Here is a 19,423-nt window from a genome sequence, read left to right as displayed (position 1 = left end):
TGCTGGGATTCCAGGCATGAGCCACCGCGCCCGGCCTGTCCATTTCTTTCATCGAGAGGAAGATCCTTTCCCAGCTGGAGCCGCAGCCTCTGGCCGGAGCATCTGGGATCCAGGTTGCTCCTCCGTCGTGGGAGCTGGCTGAACTGGTGCCAGGTCCCAGTGTCATCGTAGGTAAGCAAGAGTGTGGCCGCCACAGCAGCACCCCCGACCCACGTGGTCCCTGTGCTATGGCTTTTCCCTGGGTGTTTACTGTAGAAAATGTCGCACAAGGTGTGTTGTTTTCGCTTGCCCTCGCTGGCCTCCTTCCTGACAGCACTCCCCGTCTCTTCAATGCTGAGGCTTCCCTTCTCTGCATGGCCCCACGTGTCACCTTGGGAAGCCCCCCAGCATCCCCGGGCCTCATCTCCCACCTGCACAAGGGGGAGGTTAGAGGAAGTGACTCAGAAGCCCTTTCCAGGTCAAATACCCTGGAATCTACCCTTGTGTCACTCACAGGGTGCGGGGCAGAGCCACGCTCTCCTTCCTGACGGCTCTCCAGGGTGACGGATTGGGCGATTCCTCTCTCTGTCTCGTGAGATGTCTGATGCATTGCACACTGCTCCATTAGCACCTCACAGACAGGGCGAGACGGCTCAAGTCCTCCCATTCCTCCTCTGCGCTCTCCGGTGCCTTTCACTGCGTGAGGGCAAAGCTGCATTGCAGGCACTCAGGACGCCTGGAGCGATGCGTTTTTCACCAACAGGCTCTGTGCTCAGGGCTGAGCACCTCAGCCCACGAAACCACACAACACCAGGGTAAGTGGAGTCCGGCTTTATTCCTGTTGCTCAGGTAGGCAAATGGAGAGCAGGGCCTGTGCTCCTGATTTCCACCTCTACCCAGCTCTATCTCCTTGAAAAAAAACACACAAACAACCAAAAAAAAAAAAAAAACAACACACACACACACACACACACACACACACACAAGTACGGAATATTTGCAACCCAGGAAGCTAAAAAGAAAGGCTTAGGGGTCGAGACCTCAAATGTGTTCCTCTCGGTGGGTTTCATCCTGGACTGTAAGTTCCTGCCTCAGACTCCTGAGTGGCTGGGATTACAGGCACCCGCCACCAAACTTGGCTAATTTTTGTATTTTTAGTACAGACGGGGTTTCACCATCTTGGCCAGGCTGGTCTTGAACTCCTGACCTCGTGATCCACCCGCCTCTCCTCCCAAAGTGCTGGGATTCCAGGCGCGAGCCACGGCGCCCGACCTCCACTGACATTTCATATGAATGCTGCCAGCTCCTGGGACGCTGTCTCCCTCCCAATCCTGTGTTAATTCCAGGCTAGAACACTGAATAAAGTCACAGGAGGGTCCCTTGGAACAAACGGCGTTCGTTCATAAATGAAGACTAGCTAATCGCCGAGGCTGTGAGTGAGCTGTGCTTCTCCCTTTTCCTTTCTTTGTTCTCGGTGAGAAACGGCTGGCGTGGGGTCAGCCCCTCCATCTGGCAGCTGCTCCGTCCAGCTGAGGTAATGAGTACCTCTGGCAATTCTGACTCAAACACGACACCAAGCTGTGTTCCTTCCACCATTCCAGAGTCGGAGCATGAGGCCTGGGAATGCGCAGAATTACCCGTGAAACCTCCAGGAAGAGGTAGGGGCACGATGCCGGCGCCTGTCAGTTGCACCAGCCTCGCTGGGCCTGGCAGGTTTTGGTTTCCCCCCAGTGGATCCTATGCCCAAAGCCATCTCTACCCTCCGAGGTCCTGAGGGATGAAGGGACAGCAGAACCACGGCTCCATCACACCCACCCACAGAGTGAGACGGCAGGTGGAGTCACCCACACCTCAGACTCTTTCCTCCTCCTCACTTCCTCTCTACCTACTTAGCGTAGAGATAAAGGCGACTACGCCGAGACCTCTCTGTGATGCACGGCTGGCATTTAGTGAGCATTTCCCAAGTGCCAAGCGTGGTGCCAAGGGCCTATAGCACTCGGGTGCATTCAGCTGGAAGGAGCAGACCACCCAGAACCCAACTGCTTTGAATAATAAAGTTTTTTTTTTTGAGACGGAGTTTCACTCTGTCATCTGGGCTGGAGTGCAGTGGTAGATCTCGGCTCACTGAAACCTCCACCTCCCGGGTTCAAGCGATTCTCCTGCCTCAGTCTCCCGAGTAGCCAGGACTACAGGTGCCTGCCACCACGCCCGGCTAATTTTTTGTATTTTTAGTAGAGATGGGGTTTCACTATGTTGGCCAGGCTGGTCTCGAACTCCTGACCTCATGATTCACCTGCCTTGTCCTCCCAAAGTGCTGGGATTACAGGTGTGAGCCACCGCACCCAGTCAATAAAGGCTTTTAAGATCATCTCTTGGCTGGGCACAGGAGCTCATGCCTGTAATCACAGCACTTTGGGAGGCAGAGGCCAGGAGGTGTAGGCTGCAGTGAGCCTAGATTGTGCCACTGTACTGCAGCCTAGGAGACAGAGTGAGACCCTGTATCAAAAAAAAAAAAAAAAAAGAGAGATAATCTCTCAGAACAAGAAGTCTGGAAGTCAGTAATCTCGGGCTATTCTGCAGCTCAGCAATGCCCCCATCCTCCTGCTCTGCCATCCTCATTGTGAGAGTTTTACATCCTCAAGCTGGAGGCCTCATGGGCACAAAACAGCTACTGCAATTCCAGCATCATAAGCTCATCACAGGCAGGAAGTAGGGAAAGCAAAGGCTTCCTCCTCTGTATTTTATTCAGGAAGCCCATCAGACTTCCTCTTATAACTCATTGGCCAGAGGTGGGTCATGTGACCGCCCTTAGCCACCAGGGAAGCTGGGAAAGCCAGTATCCAGCGAAGAGTAGGGCATCACTGTCAATGGCTTAGCCCACTCATGATTCATGCTCCGGACCTGGCACTTTTGCTACCTGGAGCAAACTCAGGCTTCCATTAGCAAAAGGGCTGTCATCTCTGTTGGGTAGCCAACTACCGCTGCCATGCATCTTCTCAAATTCACAAAGCCCACTGAGATGGGGCCTATTATTCTTTCCATTTTACAGATGATGAAACTGAGACTCACAGACATTTTGTAACTTGCCCAAGATCACACAGCTCATAACTGGCAAGGATCTCATCCTAGATCTGTCCCCATAGAGAGTGCTCTTAGCTACCACATATGCCTACATACCTGCTGCTTATATACCACCCCAGACTGTGAACCTCTTAAGGGAAGAGAGGTTCTTCCCTCTCTTCATTTTCATCATCATCTTCATCTTTGCACTTCAGCAGTGCCTTGCAATGGACAGAAGCCCTGCTGAATTGATTTAAACACATAACCATTTGGTTTTGATGCTCGCTGCTTTGTAATATGCTTTAAAACCAAGAGTTTAAACTTGCCAACACTGCCTTTAAAAATACGCCTCTTTTCTTTTGTATTGTTTTCCACTTACCCATGCTGGGTTCCTGAAGTCCTGGGCATAATTCCAATGTAAATATCACCAATGATGGAAATTTGGGGAAGCAGAGGAGGGTGAAAGACCAATTGAGGCCCTGGAGAGTGTCAGTTCCTCGTTAACAGTGGAGCCATGGAAAATTCTTTGTTCCCGCCTGTTGGCTTCTTGCCTCCAGGATCTGGGTGGGTATTGCCTTTGGCTAGCTTCCTGCTCAGGTCACAGACAGTCTGATCAGAGCGGGAGTGTCCTGGGGAACAGAGGCCCGAACCAGGCTGGGTCCCTGGAAGTGGATGCAAGAAAAAGGTGGGCATCTGTGAGAATCAGCAGCCCAGTGGGCCCATGCTGGCCACTCTATGTCCACTTTCTTTTTTTTTTTTATTGGAGATGGAGTCTTGCTCTGTCACCCAGGCTGGAGTGCAGTGGCATGATCTCATCTTACTGCAACCTCCGACTCCCAGGTTCAAGCGATTCTCCTGCCTCAGCCTCCTGAGTAGCTGGGATTACAGATGCCCACCACCATGGCTGGCTAATATTTGTTGTATTTTTACTAGAGACGAGGTTTCACCATGTTGGCCAGGCTGGTCTCCAACTCCTGACCTCAGGTGATCTGCCTGCCTCAGCCTCCCAAAGTGCTGGGATTACAGGTGTGAGCCTACAGTACCTGGCCTCTATGTCCACCGTCTCAGGTGGCACTCATAATGACCCTGTAGGACTGGGACCACTGTACTTCCCATTTTACCATGAGAAAACTGAGGTTCAGAGAGGTGGAGCCACTCCTCTAAGGTCACACAGTAGAGCTAAGACTGAAGCCAACTGACTTCTCAGGTGGAGCCCTTAACCTAGTCGAGGGGGACTGGCAGGTACCTCGGGGACCTTGGAGAGGGTACTGAGGGCATGTTGGGGACCAAAGAGGCTCTGGGCCCATCCTCAGGGCTGTCTAACTCAGTGTTCAGGAGCAGGGGCTTTGAGTCAGAACGTGCACTGCCTGGGGACCAGGGACAAAAACTCCAGGACCCTTTCTGTCCAGCACAGAGGTTACGAGCCTGGGCTCTGGGGCCACATGACCTGCAGGCAATCTCTGCTCTCCCACGTATTGGTCATGTGGCCCTCGTTTCACTGGGTGTAATAGCACCACTCTAAGGCTGCTTCTGAGGATGAAGCAATGCACTTAGCCCCAAGCCTCCATCAGCCAGGATGCAGTTCGTGTGAACCATGGTTACGTGACACCCTCACAGCGGAGAGGGCTGCAAGGGCCGAGGGCAGACCCCCTCCCGATCCCATCCTTCCCTCTGCCCCTGCAGCTGCCTTTGGAAGTGCTGCTTTTGGGGTGGGCTGACCCAGGAGGGCCGGGGCTGATTTGGGTATGTAAATGAGGGGTGTGAGTCCAGGGAATTAAAGACACGTGTACGCCAACTTGCAAATTTGAACATTTTCCTGGAGTCTGGTTGTTGGAAGCCAGGGGACGCAGCCTAACCGAAGCTCCCTCCCACCCAGTGCCCCCGCTGTGTCCAGACAGCAGCTTGAGGCCCAGCCACTCTCAGCACCCAACAGCCACTCTGGGAATGACCACACTCCCCTGCCCTGCAGATCCCCTGGGTCCGCCGGGCCTGGGCTGGGTGTGCCATAAGTTATGGCTTCAGGCAGGCAGCGTAGAGAGATAGAGGGCACGCCAAGGTCACCGCCAGGGCCAGCTATGGATCCGAGAGCCCCGCCTGTGCATCTGCCACAGAGGTTGGCTGCAGCCCAGGCGTCAGGTGGCTTGGACACAGTGCCCAGCCCTGCCACGCTGGGGATCTGGGTGCCGCTGCCAACTTCCCCCACCTCTCTGGGCTCCCGGGCCCCACCTGGGGACCTGGTAAGAACCCAGAGCACTTCGGCCTGACCTGGAAGTCGCCGGGCCTGGGCTCTGGGCCACAATGACAGGATATCCCCAGGGAGCTGGGCTGGCTGCCCACGCAGGGAACACCAGGGCGGAGACCTGGCGCTGCCGCACGAGAAGACCCAGAAAGGAATCGAGGAGGAAAAGTTGGGACAGCTGAGCCCAGGGGTCAAAAACAGTCCAGGGTTGTTATGGAAACCAGGACTACAGGCAGTGGGGGCAGGGAACACTGTGCACCTACAAGCAGAGCCTGAGAGCCCAGGCCAGGGCCCCTGACTCCTGCTGCTTCATCCTCGCGGCCAGGGACCCTGCGGCCTCCAGACGCCGTCCCACACCCACCTTACAGCAACCCTGTGTTTGGGGGGAAAGGGACGTTCCCAGACTCCCACAGCCAGGGTGGTGCCCGGGAGAACCCAGCCCAGCTTGAGGACTTGCCCAGCCACCCTCACCCAGCCCCAGGCCTGGGAGCACCCTCTGTGGTGAGCCAGCAGCCCCACCCCACAACCCCTGCACACGGGAGTCAGGCTGGCCCTGCAGGTTCGGGGCCTGACCACTTGCCCTCAGGCACCCCCAAGCCAACAGCCTCTTCCTCATACCAGGGAGCAAGTCCCAGATCTCAAAATGCCTTTTCCAGTTGGGCCTTAAGGCTTACAAGTTCCTTGGGGTATAACAATTTACAAGGCAAACAGGGGTGTTGTGTCTTATGCACTAACAACCCACTTCCAGCTGAGGCCTGCAGGCAGACTGGTCAGGCGAGGGCTGGGACAACTGGAGCCCTCTCCCTGCCAGCAGAGCCTCTGGCCTCACTGCCACGGTGCTGGTAGGTACAGCACAAGACTGGCACTGTGTATTTGTGCCTGACATTGTGGCAGCAAAGAAGGTAGCAGAGAGCCGGGGAGAGCCCAACTCACTGTGTGGTATCAGCAAATCCCAGCCCCTCGCTGAGACTTAAACCCCTGTCCGTGTCCGGGCGCGGTGGCTCACACCTGTCATCCCAGCACTTTGGGAGGCTGAGGCGGGTGGATCACCTGAGGCCAGGAGTTCGAGACCAGCCTGGCCAACATGGTGAAACTCTGTCTCTACTAAAAATACAAAAATTGGCCGGGCGTGGTGGCGGGTACCTGTAATCCCAGCTACTCGGGAGGCTGAGGCAGGAGAATCTCTTGAACCCAGGAGGCGGAAGTTGCAGTGAGCGGAGATCGTGCCACTGCACTCCAGCCTGGAAGACAGAGAGAGAGAATGTCTCAAAAAAAAAAAAAGAGGCCGGGCGCAGTGGCTCACACCTGTAATCCCAGCACTTTGGGAGGCCGAGACGGGCAGATCACGAGGTCAGGAGATCGATACCATCCCGGCTAACATGGTGAAACCCCGTCTCTACTAAAAATACAAAAAATTAGCCGGGTGTGGTGGTGGGTGCCTGTAGTCCCAGCTACTCGGGAGGCTGAGGCAGGAGAATGGTGTGAACCTGGGAGGCAGAGGTTGCAGTGAATGGAGATCACGCCACTGCCCTCCAGCCTGGGCAACAGAGCGAGACTCCGTCTCAAAAAAAACAAACAAAATTTTAAAAAAATTGGCGAGGCATGGTAGTGAGTGCCTGTAATCCCAGCTGTTCAGGAGGTTGAAGCAGGAGAATGGCTTGAACCCAGGAGGCAGAGGTTGCAGTGAGCCGAGATTGCACCACTGCACTCCAGTCTCGGTGACAGAGCAAAACTCCATCTCAAAACAAAAACAAAAACAAAACCACACACACACACACACACACACAAACCCCTGCCCATACAATGGGGTGCTGCCTGATGTATCTCATGGAGAGAACGGCGCACACTTACGGATGTGGGTATGCTCATCCATTCTTTCCCTTTCTAGTATTTATTTGCACCTCGCTTCTTTTTCTTGTCTTATTGCGTTGGCTAGAACTGCCTTCATTAAACTAATCAATATCTTTGAGAGTCCAGTAAATGCCAGATCGGGTGCCAGGAACTGAGATGCAGCAGTGAGTGCCACAGACGCCCCCGCCCTAGACAGCAACGTTACAATGACCGTCGTGCGCTGGGCTGGACTGTAGAGGCCCCGTGATGACTCGAATGCAGCGCCTGTTCTGGACAGACGCACAGTGTGGGTGCTGTGGATCAGGATTAGGAGCACACAAGCCGCTGGCTGCTCGGGAGGCACAGGCCACTGGCTCCAGAGACATCCAGGGGGACTTCTTGGAGAAGGCAGCATTGAAGCTTGACTTTGAAGCATGCTGAGGGTTTAGACACGTACAGATGAGAAGAACATGTTTCCAGGACGGGTAACAGCAGATGTGGAAAAGGGCTGGGAGCAGGATAGAGCCAAACAGGTCAATGGGAGGAACTCTAAGGTCCTGGGGGTGGATGTGGGAGCAGGGGCGTGAGATGAGGCTGGCAAGATAGCCTTAAGGCCAAGCTGCGGAATTGATCTGAACTAGGGTGACAGAGGGAGTCACTGAAGGCACCTGGGCAGGAGAGTAGCAGCGGGGCTGCCTGGGGAGGACTGGGAGCAGCAGAGGGAGAAGGCAGGCCCCGAAGGAGTAGGCCTACCCTCACAAGGCTCGCCCCCTCTTCCTGAGGCCCAGGAGTGTCTCCGTCTGCTGCTGGGAGGGAGAGGACAGCTTCCTCTCCTCGGTCTGGCTGGGGAGATAACGGGGAGAGGACAGGAAGTTGCCTCAGGAGCGGAGGAGTGAGCTGCCTGGTCCCGGGCCCCCAGCCCCGCTCTGTGCAGGGTGTTCCTGTAGAGGTGGACGCAAGAGGGCAGGAGGTGGGTTCCCTTAGGCCAAAATGCAATGGTGCAGGGGTCCTGGGCTGGCTGGGGGCCCTGGGGGCCTGCTCAATCCTGCTGACCACACATCCCCACTTCCCCAGGCCCCAGAAGGCCAGAGTGTGCTCCACTCCCAGAAAGAGGCTCCAGAATGTTCCCACCCAACTGAGTCATTGAACAAACACCCCCCACACCTCCCGGAAGCAGCGTCGAGTCAGGTGAAGGGGCTGCCAGACAAGGGAGCGGGGCAGACAGTGAACACCCACGGTACCGGGTGCAGGTGCTCGGCGGGTCCCAGGAGGGAGGAGGAGGGAGCCCTATTGGCCTCAGGGATTCGGGGGCTCACAGGCCTTTAGGATGGGTAGGAATTAGCCAGCTGAGAGACGGAGAGGTGTTACGAGCAGATAGAAGGGCATGGGCAAAGACCCAGAGCTAGAAACTTCCTACTGTGTGCAGGAGCTGGATGTGGCTCAGTGTGGCCACCCCCTACTGTGTGCAGGGGCTGGATGTGGCTCAGAGTGGACGCCCTACTGTGTGCAGGGGCTGGATGTGGCTCAGAGTGGACACCCTGCTGTGTGCAGGAGCTGGATGTGGCTCAGTGTGGCCCCTACTGTGTGCAGGAGCTGGATGTGGCTCAGAGTGGCCCCTACTGTATGCAGGAGCTGGATGTGGTTCAGTGTGGCCCCTACTGTGTGCAGGGTCTGGATGTGGCTCAGTGTGGCCCCTACTGTGTGCAGGAGCTGGATGTGGCTCAGAGTGGCCCCTACTGTGTGCAGGGGCTGGATGTGGCTCAGAGTGGCCCCTACTGTGTGCAGGAGCTGGATGTGGTTCAGTGTGGCCCCTACTGTGTGCAGGGTCTGGATGTGGCTCAGTGTGGCCCCTACTGTGTGCAGGAGCTGGATGTGGCTCAGAGTGGCCCCTACTGTGTGCAGGGGCTGGATGTGGCTCAGAGTGGCCCCTACTGTGTGCAGGAGCTGGATGTGGTTCAGTGTGGCCCCTACTGTGTGCAGGGTCTGGATGTGGCTCAGTGTGGCCCCTACTGTGTGCAGGAGCTGGATGTGGCTCAGTGTGGCCCCTACTGTGTGCAGGGGCTGGATGTGGCTCAGAGTGGACACCCTGCTGTGTGCAGGAGCTGGATGTGGCTCAGTGTGGCCCCTACTGTGTGCAGGAGCTGGATGTGGTTCAGTGTGGCCCCTACTGTGTGCAGGGTCTGGATGTGGCTCAGTGTGGCCCCTACTGTGTGCAGGAGCTGGATGTGGCTCAGAGTGGACACCCTGCTGTGTGCAGGGTCTGGATGTGGCTCACTGTGGCCCCTACTGTGTGCAGGAGCTGGATGTGGTTCAGTGTGGCCCCTACTGTGTACAGGGTCTGGATGTGGCTCAGTGTGGCCACCCCCCTACTGTGTGCAGGGGCTGGATGTGGCTCAGAGTGGACGCCCTGCTGTGTGCAGGGGCTGGATGTGGCTCAGAGTGGACACCCTGCTGTGTGCAGGGTCTGGATGTGTCTCAGTGTGGACGCCCTACTGTGTGCAGGGTCTGGATGTGGCTCAGAGTGGACGCCCTGCTGTGTGCAGGGTCTGGATGTGGCTCAGAGTGGACGCCCTGCTGTGTGCAGGGGCTGGATGTGGCTCAGTGTGCCCCCTACTGTGTGCAGGGGCTGGATGTGGCTCAGAGTGGACGCCCTGCTGTGTGCAGGGTCTGGATGTGTCTCAGTGTGGACGCCCTACTGTGTGCAGGGGCTGGATGTGGCTCAGAGTGGACGCCCTGCTGTGTGCAGGGTCTGGATGTGTCTCAGTGTGGACGCCCTACTGTGTGCAGGGGCTGGATGTGGCTCAGAGTGGCCCCTACTGTGTGCAGGGTCTGGATGTGGCTCAGTGTGCCCCCTACTGTGTGCAGGGGCTGGATGTGGCTCAGAGTGGACGCCCTACTGTGTGCAGGGGCTGGATGTGGCTCAGAGTGGACGCCCTGCTGTGTGCAGGGTCTGGATGTGTCTCAGTGTGGCCCCTACTGTGTGCAGGGTCTGGATGTGTCTCAGTGTGCCCCCTACTGTGTGCAGGGGCTGGATGTGGCTCAGAGTGGACGCCCTGCTGTGTGCAGGGGCTGGATGTGGCTCAGTGCGGGTCTCATGGGAGGAAGGAAGTGGTGAGGGTGAAGTCAGGACCTGTTGGGAAAGCCTTGAGGGCTGGACGGTGGCTGTGAGGGCAGAGCTGATGAGGTGGGAGGGTGGGAGTCTCAGGGGTCCTAGGAGGACCCATCGCAGAGCACAGAGAGGCTGGAGGAGCCAGGCGGGAGGTGACTCCAGGCCAGGGGGGTCTAGGCCCAGGAGGACTGACGGGGTGCATCAGAGACTCACATAGGGGTCCCGAAGCCCAAAAGGTGACAACGAAATAACTTGGGGTGGGGGCAAGACAATGGGGGGGTGTCACCCACCCTGAACAGCTGGGAGCCAAGGTCCTCCCCTGCCCCTCCCCTGAGGGAAGGCTGTCCAATAGGGAGCGGGGGTGGGGGCGTAAAACAGCAGACCCGATGCTCAGATGACATCAGATAAGACGAACAAACGGGTGACTCGCCGCTCAGCAGCAGGTCGTTAGAACACCTGGGACACCTGCTCACCAGGCCCAGGTGACCCTGAACAAGAGCAAGGTGAGGTTCCCAAGCCTGCAAGCCTGTTTGCATTTTGACTCAAACCAATTTACAAACCAAAGTGGGGCAGCAGCAGAGCCACGCCGCCACTGTTTTCTGTCCTCTCTGGGGAAAGATGCCGCCCCTGCCACTTCCCCTGTCACCACTGACATGACGGACAGGGGGCTCAGGCCCAGAGGCAGGCGGGCACCTCTAAGACCTCACAGCCAGGTCGACCTTGCAGAGTCTGTTCCCTCAGCCTGGAACACTGTTCCCTCCCCTGTGCCTTCAGATTTCAGAAGTATCCCTTCCTCCAGAAAGCCTCCCGAGCTCCCTGACTGGGAGACGTTCGCCCTCCACCGCCTGTCATGTTCTCAAGGTACCTCTGACCGCACTGTGATCTGTTGCTGCGTGTGGTTATCTGGGATGAACGGCTTGCTTCTTTCTCAGGCGTTGGCACGGGGAGAACAAGGACCGTCTCTCCAGGGTCTGGTGTCATGCCTGGGGCATGCTGTGTCCTTCAAAATTTATTTATTTATTTATTTATTTATTTATTTATTTATTTAGGGATGGGGTCTTGCTCTGTCGCCCAGGGTGGAGTGCAGTGGCACGATCGTGGTTCACAGCTTGACCTCCTGGGCTCAAGCAGTCCTCCCACCTCAGCCTCCTGAGTAGCTGGGACCACAGGCTATCATACCTGGCTAATTTTTTAAACTTTTTTATAGAGATGGGGGTCTCCTATGTTGCCCAGGGTGGTCTCAAACTCCTGGCCTCAAGTGATCTTCCCACCTTGGCCTCCCAAAGTGCTGGGATTACAGGTGCAGGCCACCATATCCAACCAATAATTTTTTTTTTTTTGAGATGGAGTTTTGCTCTTGTCACCCAGGCTAGAGTACAATACTGTGATCTTGGCTCACTGAAACCTCCTCCTCCCAGGTTCCAGCGATTCTCCTGCCTCAGCCTCCCAAGTAGCTGGGATTGCAGGTGCCTGCCACCACGCCCGACTAATTTTTGTATTTTTAGTAGAGACGGGGTTTCGTCATGTTGGCCAGGCTGGTCTTGATCTCCTGACCTCAGGTGATCCGCTCACCTTGGCCTCCCAAAGTGCTGAGATTACAGGTGTGAGCCACCGTGCCCAACTAAGAAATAGTTTTGAATGAATTAAGCTAGGATAACCACAGGGCAGAGCCCAGGCCTCCTGCCGCTCCCCACTCCCCGCAAGCCCTCCCAAACTCCAGCCCAGAACTTATCTCCTGAACAGTGGCTCAAACTCCTACTTCACTTTTGTGGAGCCAAGACTCTTCCTCAGGGCAGGGTTAGAACCCCCTGAGGCCAGACTGCCCTAAGATCCGTCCCTGGCTTTTGCGGAGACTGTCCTGGTCCTAGCCCAGCAGAGGACCCAGGAACCAAAGGACCCAGAGGACTCAGACTCCTTTGTGTGTCCAGGAAAGCCATCGACACGCAAAGAGCAGCACATGCCTGGGCCGGGGGCTCCAGCTGAAGCTCTCTCCCTCAGCCTCCCTTGCTGAGTCTACTTGAGTCCTTTCCTTTCCCTGGGCCTCAGTTTCCCCTTGTGTACAATGAGGAGGTAGGCCTTCATCGCTGGTGGCCTCGGCAGGGGTCTCATTCAGAGTCAATCAAGCGTGCAGGGAAGACAGTGAATACATAGAGTTGGAGCAGGCAATGAAATGAGTTTCTAGATTTTAGGGAGGGGAGCTGGAAGAGCAATCTAGGGCAGAGGAACTGCATGAACCAAGGGGTGATGCTAGGATGTACAAGGCCAGTGAATCTGGAAGAGACAGGTTTGCATTGGCTAGGGGCCCGTGGCTCAAGGGATTTGATGGCTGTGTTGAAGAGTCTGGACTTGATCCTGCCAGTACTAGGGAGCTAAGGAAGGTTCTTGAGAAGAGGAATGAAGTAATGAAAGCACCATCTCCGTGAAGCAATCTTGCTATACCAGAAGTGAGTCTGGAGACAGGAAGGCCAGGACGCGGGCTGTTGGAAAGGTATAGCTTGAGAGAGAAGATGGGCCTGAGTTCGAGCAGTGACAGAAAGGCAGAAGCAAGGGCGTGTAGACGTCCTCTGCCCAGTGAAAGCTGCACTGGCCTTGTGTTTTGGGACAGACCCAGCAGGCAGGCTAGGGATTGCTTAGGAGCCTGTGCTCTGGAGTCAGATCAGGTTTTAATGCCAGCTGAACGCCCCCGGGCAAGTGCCCTAGGCTCTCTGAGCCTCTCAGGCTCTTATCTGTAAAATGGAAAGAGGACTGGCCAGGGAATTTGTGGAGCCCAGTGCAAAACGAAAATGAGGACCCTTAGTTGAAAAATCAGAGGGGCCAGGTGCAGTGGCTCGTGTCTGTAATCCCAGCACTCTGAGAGCTTGAGGTGGGAGGCTCCTGGGAGCCCAGGAGTTTGAGACCAGCCTGGGCAACAAAGTGAGACCCTGCCTCTACAAAACAGTTTAAAAAATAATTGGCCAGGCATAGTGGTGCGCACCTACAGGCCCAGCTACTATGGAGGCTGAAGCGAGAGGATGGCTTGAGCCCAGCAGTTCGAAGCTGCAGTGAACCACGATCGCACCACTGCATTCCTGCTGGGCAGCACAGTGAGACCCCACCTCAAAAGAATTTTAAAAATAAAATTTAAAACAGGGAAAAAAAGTCTCATTAAAGGCACTAAAATATAAAGCTTTTCCTTTCTTGTGCAGTCTCTCTCAACTTGTCGTGGTGCTTTTGAAAAAGCTACAATTTGGCCGGGCGCGGTGGCTCAAGCCTGTAATCCCAGCACTCTGGGAGGCCGAGACGGGCGGATCACGAGGTCAGGAGATCGAGACCATCCTGGCTAACACGGTGAAACCCCGTCTCTACTAAAAAATACAAAAAACTAGCCGGGGGAGGTGGCGGGCACCTGTAGTCCCAGCTACTCGGGAGGCTGAGGCAGGAGAATGGCGTGAACCCGGGAGGCGGAGCTTGCAGTGAGCCGAGATCCGGCCACTGCACTCCAGCCTGGGCGGCAGAGCGAGACTCCGTCTCAAAAAAAAAAGAAAAAAAAGAAAAAAGAAAAAGCTACAATTTAATTTTCTTTCTTTTCTTTTTTTTTTTTTTTTTTTTTTTGAGACGGAGTCTCGCTCTGCCGCCCAGGCTGGAGTGCAGTGGTGCGATCTCGGCTCACTGCAAGCTCCGCCTCCCGGGTTTACGCCATTCTCCTGCCTCAGCCTCCGGAGTAGCTGGGACTACAGGCGCCCGCCACCTCGCCCGGCTAGTTTTTTGTATTTTTTAGTAGAGACGGGGTTTCACCGTGTTAACCGGGATGGTCTCATTCTCCTGACCTCGTGATCCGCCCGTCTCGGCTTCCCAAAGTGCTGGGATTACAGGCTTGAGCCACCGCGCTGGGCCTTTTTTTTTTTTTTTTTTTTTTTTTTTGAGACAGTCTCACTTTGTTGCCCAGGCTGCCGTGCAGTGGCACGATCTTGGCTCATTGCAACCTCCGCCTCCTGGGTTCAAGCAATTCTTCTGCCTCAGCCTCCTGAGTAGCTGGGACTACAGGCACCTGCCACCACGCCCGGCTTATTTTTTATCTTTTTGGTAGAGACGGGGTTTCACCACGTTGGCCAGGCTGGTCTTGAACTCCTGACTTGAGGTGATCCACTCACCTCGGCCTCCCAAAGTTCTGGGATTACAGGCAAGAGCCACGGCACCCAGCTTACAAATTAATTTTCTAAGAAAAGGAGAATTAAACATTTTAATTATTTGCATGAAATTTTATCATTTATCTTTACTTTGTGCAATGCCAGTTTTAAATGCATAATGAAGAGCATTTAACTCATATCTGTAATCACTAAAAGTACCACGTCTTAGTGTGTAGCTTGTACATGCACATACATTTTGTTCCGACCAGAACAGAAAAATGCTGTACAACACGAACTCAGCTGTTTCCATTTCACTTGTCAATATGAATACACTCTACCAACACCCTCTGCCTTTGCTTTACTGATGAGTAAAGAAGGGCTGAAAAGAAAAGGAACTGTAGGCTGCCTTATCTTTTCCTTTCTTTCTGTGTCATCATGTTGAACGCGAGTGGTTGTTGAACACAGGGAAGTAATGTGAGTAAGAAATGATATGATAGGGACCCCTGACCTTTCGTGTTTCTCAGAACACTACTGTCTTCCTTCTGCATGAGGCCAATTCAGGTTCACATGGAAAGCAGGGCTTCTCGGCTGTCAGCTCCCCACTGACTCAGTTGCAGACAAAACACATTCACCCTAGACTTGATTGGAGTCCACTCAACTCCCAGCCATCATGAGTCCACCAGACTTCCGTGCCCACGGAGCACAGTGAACACTTTATGGGAAAGAGATGGCGTATTAAACGGGTCTCCTTGGCTCACAGCATGCTCCATTTTCCCATCGGGCTTCACTTACAAAGCACAGGTTCAAAGAGAAAATTACCGTATTAAGAATTTCAAAGGGCCAGGCGTGGTGGCTCACGCCTGTAATCCCAACACTTTGGGAGGCTGAGGCGGTCAGATGTCCTGAGGTCGGGAGTTCAAGACCAGCCTGACTAACATGGAAAAAGCTTGTCTCTACTAAAAATACAAAAATTAGCCGGGCATGGTCGTGGGCCCCTGTAATCCCAGCTACTCGGGAGGCTGAGGGAGGAGAATCGCTTGAACCCGGGAGGCAGAGCTTGCAGTGAGCCGATATCACACCACTGCACTCCAGCCTGTGCAACAGAGCGAGACTCCATCTCAAAAAAACAAACAAACAAAACATAATGTCAAGATGGCAGTTGCAGAGCATTAGACCAACTGGGGGGCGGGCGTGATGCTGTATTCCCATGGTTCCAGCCACTCAGGAGGCAGAGGCAAGAGGAGCATTTGAGTCCAGAAGTTGGAATCCAGCCTGGGCAACATAGTGAGACCCCCATCTCTAAAAACAACCATAACAACAAAAATCAAGCAGACGGTCCTTCTGACAACTGCTGACCTGTCCAGGTTGCATGCCCATGAAGCCAGCTCTGAATGGGGATAATAAAATCCTCCTCCAGGGTTACTGTGAGGATTAAATGGGGTTAATTTGTGAAACAAGCTTAGCATATGGTGAATGTTCAAGTCAGTGGTTCTAATCACAGATATTTCCCTACACGGCTTAGAGGCCTCTCCCCTGGGGAGGCCTGAGGGAAATCAGGGTGCTGGGGCATGGCCCTGACTGCTCCACTCCATGGTCCTTTCAGTCATCGCTCTCTCCTTTAATCTCTTCTCCATACCAGCTTCTATGGGGGACTTTTTCTTTTTTTTTTTTTTTTTTTTTTGGAGACGGAGTCTCACTCTGTCGCCCAGGCTGGAGTGCAGTGGCCGGATCTCAGCTCACTGCAAGCTCCGCCTCCCGGGTTTACGCCATTCTCCTGCCTCAGCCTCCCAAGTAGCTGGGACTACAGGCGCCTGCCACCTTGCCCGGCTAGTTTTTTTGTATTTTTTAGTAGAGATGGGGTTTCACCGGGTTAGCCAGGATAGTCTCGATCTCCTGACTTCGTGATCCGCCCGTCTCGGCCTCCCAAAGTGCTGGGATTACAGGCTTGAGCCACCGCGCCCGGCCTATGGGGGACTTTTCTAACAGTCCAAACCTGGCTCCATCTCTCTGTTTCTTAAAAAGCTTTCAGTACAAAACCCGGGACATAACATAGACAATTGAGGTTCTCAGTGTCCTAGCCCTGTCTCTCTAATCTACCCTCCTGGTCCTTGCACTCCTGCTCCTTATAATCCAGCCACACTAAGGAATCAAATCACTATCCCTGACATAGTGGGTTGAAGGCTGAGATTTCTCACCTTCAACTCAGGCTGGTTTTTTCTGCCTGCAACACCCTCTTCTCCATGTGTCTAAATATTTCCAGAAAAAGCTGGGCGTGGTGGCTTACCCCTGTAATCCCAGCACTTTGAGAGGCCGAGGCAGGTGAATGAATAAAGAAGGACTGAAAATAAAAGGAACAGTGGGTTGCGCTATCTTCACCATGCCTGGCCAACATGGTGAAACCCCATCTGTACTAAAAATACAAAAATTAGCGAGACTAGCCTGGCCAACATGGTGAAACCCCATCTCTACTAAAAATACAAAAATTAGTTGGGCATGGTGGCGGGTGCCTGTAATCCCAACTACTTGGGAGGCTGAAGCAGGAGAATCGCTTTAACCCGGGAGGCGGAGGTTGCAGTGAGCCAAGATCCTGCTACTGCACTCCAACCTGGGCGACAGAGCGAGACTCAGTCTCAAAATAAATAAATAAATAAAAATAATAAATCAATAAATAAATCATTCCAGGGAAGACCTCTTTCCTCATGCCCACCCGGGCCCCCTCAGGTGCGGCGAGTAGGTACACCTCGGCTAGACAGGTGGTATGCTCTGCCACCCTCTGTCCAGTGGAGGTGGCAAAAGCCATGTCTAGGTGCCAGGCATGGAGTTCTTGGTTCCTGGCAGCTGGGAGGTGGGGAGTGTAGACCTGCCCTTTGGATAGCCTGCCTGTGACCGTGTCACCCTGGCCACCAGCTGTCTGTCCAGGCACAAAAAGAGAGCATAGCAGGGAGGGACGCAAGCCCCGGGGCAGGCAGCTGGAGTGTGAAATGACTGCGTGTGATTCTGTGGGAGCCCGGAGGGGCACCCAGAAGTTGCGACGGGGGCAGCCGATCAGCTGGGCGTGCTGACAGGTGTGTGAGCCTGCCAGGTGAGGGCCCCAGTTGCTGGCAACGGTTCGTCCTGTCATGGTGGTTTGAAGGTAGGGTGGGGTGGGCTGGAGAAAGGGAACACAGGCCTGGCTGCCAGAGCAAACAGTCAGGCCTTCTGGCCCTACCTTCTAGCAAATACCAGCTCGCAGCTGAGGGTGTGGTGGAGTGGGAGAGGCTGGAGTTGAGGTCCCTCGGGCCGGCAGAGAAGGAGTCAGACCCCAAGATGTGTGCATAGGGTGGAGCAAGGGTTTCCCAGCGGCTTGAACGCCTGGGGCTCTGTATCTCTGGGAAATAGGGCTCCAGTGGGGAGCTGTGAGGCTCTCTCCCCAGTCACGGCCTGGCTAACATTTTTCCTGGCCACTTAGGGATACAGTTGGGATTTTGTGGACTATAGCAGTGGGGAAGAAAGACATAGGGTGGAACTATCTGGGGATATCAGGCTTGAGATCGAAAATGTCAGGCTGAGTGGGATGCAGTGGCTTATACCTGTAATCCCAACACTTTGGGAGGCCGAAGTGGGTCGATCGCTTGAGTCCAGGAGTTTCAGACCAGCCTGGGCAACATTGGGAAACTGTCTCTACAAAAAAAAAAAAAAAAAAAAAAAAAATATATATATATATATATACACACACACACACACACACATATATATACATATATATACACACACATATATATACACACATATACATAAGCTGGGTGTGGTGGCTCACGCCTATAATCCCAGATACTCGGGAGGCTGAGGTGGGAGGATCGCCTGAGCCCGGGAAGCAGAGGTTGCAGTGAGCCGTGATCATGCCACTGCACTCCAGCCTAGGCGACAGAGCCAGATCCTGTCTCAAAAAAATAATAATGGGGCTGGGCGCTGTGGCTCATGCCTGTAATCCCAGCACTTCGGGAGGCTGAGGCAGGTGGATCACCTGAGGTCAGGAGATCGAGACCATCCTGGCTAACACGGTGAGACCCTAGCTCTACTAAAAATACAAAAATTTAGCTGGGCGTGGTGATGGGCAGCTGTAGTCCCAGCTACTCAGGAGGCTGAGGCAGGAGAATGGCGTGAACCCGGAAGGTGGAGGTTGCAGTGAGCTGAGATGTCGCCACTGCACTCCGCCTTGGCGACAGAGTGGGACTCCGTCTCAAAGAAATTAAAAAAAAAAAGAAAATAATAATAATGAAATCAATAAATAAAATACCAGGCTAGGAGGAGCCACAACCAGAAAACCAGCATTCCTCTAGCGCCACAGCACCAGGCTGAGACGCAGCTGATATCCGGGGAATCCATCTGGATCACCGCACAGAAGCTGGGGTGTGCATGATCTGGAGAGGGGTCAGCAGCTCCAGGCAAGGCTGGAAGTTGAGGCTCTCAGGAGTGGGCGGGGGGCTGTGTCCTTGGGGCAGGGCGCAGCTGCAGCTATCTGGGAAAGCTTCCTGACTGTGGAGGCACAGAAGGGGTTTGGGGTTTGAACAGCCAGCTGTGCGGGCTCAATCCTGGCATCTCTTGACCCTGTGCAGCCTTGGTGGATGGCAGAGGCTGAGGCTCTAGACAGCAGAGCCCAGCTCGTGGGGGGAGGCACATGGGGGCTGGGGTGAGGTTGTCTGGGTCTGTCAAGCTCGAGGGAGCGTCAATCAGGTTGTTCTCTTAGCTCCTCCTTTTGGCCGGGTTTCTGCCTTCCTGCGACTTCCTCTTTTGACCCGCTGCCGCTTCTCCTGGCCCTCCTGGGGCGGGTGGAGCCCGGGAGCGCTGGGGCTGGGTCTCATCCATCTCTCCCCCTCCCTGAGCCAGGGTCAGTCCCCTGGGAGCCCTGGGCAGAGACCCCCACCCCACCCTCTCGGGCCGCTCTGGGGAGCCCCACCCTTGCTCCCTGGTTACATTTCCTGCTGGGGTGACGGTGTGAGTCTAGGGTAAGGAGCCTGGTTTTCTGAACTTTCTTTTTTTTTTTTCATTTTATTATTATTATACTTAAGTTCTAGGGTACATGTGCACAACATGCAGGTTTGTTGCATATGTATACATGTG

General features: G+C 54.6%; 1 long non-coding RNA gene across 1 annotated transcript; it reads right to left on the bottom strand.

Moving 5' to 3' along the window:
• Positions 1-795: 795 nt before the first annotated feature.
• LOC144335272 (uncharacterized) lies at positions 796-18,966 on the bottom strand. The gene is made up of 4 exons (XR_013406002.1): positions 18,600-18,966; positions 17,893-17,983; positions 3,419-3,701; positions 796-1,596 (listed from the first exon to the last, which is right to left on the bottom strand). It is a non-coding gene; the product is annotated as an uncharacterized LOC144335272 (long non-coding RNA).
• Between the last annotated feature and the right edge of the window lie 457 nt (positions 18,967-19,423).

Source organism: Macaca mulatta, chromosome 16, assembly GCF_049350105.2.
Source record: "Macaca mulatta isolate MMU2019108-1 chromosome 16, T2T-MMU8v2.0, whole genome shotgun sequence".
In the NCBI taxonomy this organism is placed as follows: domain Eukaryota; kingdom Metazoa; phylum Chordata; class Mammalia; order Primates; family Cercopithecidae; genus Macaca; species Macaca mulatta.
Note: the sequence above shows the minus strand (reverse complement) of the source record. Positions and strands in the feature narration are given on the sequence as shown.